The sequence below is a fragment of the Mastomys coucha genome, chromosome X, assembly GCF_008632895.1.
Source record: "Mastomys coucha isolate ucsf_1 chromosome X, UCSF_Mcou_1, whole genome shotgun sequence".
Classification (NCBI taxonomy): domain Eukaryota; kingdom Metazoa; phylum Chordata; class Mammalia; order Rodentia; family Muridae; genus Mastomys; species Mastomys coucha.
In genome coordinates this window covers 53258157-53260171 of record NC_045030.1, presented here as the reverse complement: position 1 = coordinate 53260171, position 2015 = coordinate 53258157, and the positions used below count along the sequence as shown (strand labels likewise).

The window sequence follows — 2015 nt, the reverse complement described above, 5'->3', positions numbered from 1 at the left end:
GTGTGTGTGTGTGTGTGTGTGTGTGTGTGTGTGTGTGTGTGTACATTGCACCAAGATTGGGACAAGGAAGGAGGTATGGGCTGGCGACCCCAGGGGCGCCCGCGGGCTTGATCTCCTCCGTGGAGGTCTGCTCTTCCAACGCCATGCCTGCCAGGTCGGATGAGGCAGGGTGTGAACTTACCTGCTGCTTAGAGAACGAAGAGGAAGGCTTCGCAGGAGATTTGGCCAGGTAGGGTGCCTAATGCGCGGTGCAGGGGCTAGTGGGAGTAATCTGGAAAAACTGTTGATCACTGACCCATGTCACCACCACCCCACCAGGAGGTCCCAGTTTGTCTCCAGGTGAGCACAACTATTTGTTCAAGGCCTGGCTGTTTCACACCTCTATGACTTTGTGTGGGCAGATGCAGTTGCCTGGAAGCCCTTTCCCCGGGCCTAATGACAAACTCCTACTTTTTTTAAGACTTAATTTTTTTTAAGACTTAATGAAAGAATCACAAAACTTTCTCTGCTTTGTTCTACCCCTCCCTCCTAGGTGAGGGCTCCCTCCTCTGAATTATCACAATTATACTCTTCATTCTTCTTAGGACATGATCATTCATAACTGCAGTTATTGGCCCCTCCTTTCAAATGTAAGGGCTGCTACAGAGAACACCTGGTATATAGGAAGAAGGATAAGAATCATCCTAATAATGTTTTCATTTATCAAGCACTTCCTGTGTACCAGGAATAGAGCTGTCCCATTATATGTATTATCTTCTTCCCCACAATGAGCCTGTGAGGAAGACAGAGGTATGATTATCACCAGTTTCCACTCCACAAAGCAGGCTTAGAAGTTAAGTCATTTCCCCAACAGCATGCAGGTCCTAGGAGGCAGGGCTAGTATTTGAACTCAGGTCTGCCATGCTCCCTAAAATCATTCTCCTGTAGCAGGCAGCTTCGATAAAAGTTCTCTGATTTCCTGTTAGACAGTGAAGTCTTTATCAAACAGTATGGTTTCCCAGGGCTGGGTTCTTCTGAGTCTCCTGACAGGACCAAGAGTACTCAGCATAATTACTTTGGCTCTCAGGCGGCTGAAGCTTTCTCCTTCTAACTGCACCTCACCACCTCCAGTTCCGGGAGCTCTCCTTAGTCTAGTGCTGAAAGAAAACCAAGAATGAGCTTTATTTTTTTTTCCTGGTAATAGCATTGCAGAATTGAAAACTGGAAGGAGTAGAAGTGAGGGATAAGGAAGGAATATGGGACTGTTTCATAGCTTCCTTAGACCTGCTCATGTAGCACCCCCATCAGAAGCTGCTCTGCAGTGAATTTCAAGCAAACCAGTCCTCTCCATATCAAACTACATATAAAAAAAACAAGTAGAACCCCCCGAAATAATTCCTGAATGGACCCTATTTTGTGTTATTCATGCTTGGGGGGAGGGCACTGTGCTTGCCTAACGAGGCTCATGCTGCTCTAATGCCTTCTAAGCGACTTCATCTGCGAAATTCTAATTAAAACAATACATTGCATTTGGGAGAACACATTTATGGGGGGGGCGTGGTGTCAGCCTAGTCAGAGCCAAAGGATGGCTGAAAGCTCTGGCTCCCAACTGAGCCCCCAGGGAACCATCCTGGACTGCCGCAAAGGGGTCAGGGAGTGTAGAGAGAGGGACAATTCAATGGTGGTGAGTCACTTTGCCACTTTTCCAGGGGGGAAAGTGAGAAGCAGGATTTAAATTGCCACTGTTATTATTGTGCCCTTTCAGCTGGCACAAATGAGCCTAGTGTATGGATGAAAAGCAGTAGGAACATCCATAAAGCTGCCCCCCAGCTGGGCCTGGGTCAGCACCTCATCCTGGGTGGGGTGGGGCAGGAAAAGCATTGCTTAAAGTATTAGGTACACAGAAAGGCTTCTTTGGGAGTAGAAAAAGACAAGGGATGGAAGGGCTGAGATTCACTAGACAGAAAACACCTGAAACCTTTTCTTTCACTACACTTAAATCTGCACAAGGAGCTCAGAAAAACTTCAGTATGTCT

At 47.1% G+C, this 2015-nt stretch overlaps 1 long non-coding RNA gene across 1 annotated transcript in view; it reads left to right on the top strand.

Moving 5' to 3' along the window:
* Nucleotides 1-6: 6 nt before the first annotated feature.
* Nucleotides 7-2015, top strand: part of LOC116081206 — a 106869-nt gene continuing 104860 nt past the window's right edge. The window contains exon 1 of the long non-coding RNA XR_004114772.1: nucleotides 7-229. This is a non-coding gene — a long non-coding RNA (uncharacterized LOC116081206). The remainder of the gene's footprint in view (nucleotides 230-2015) is intronic.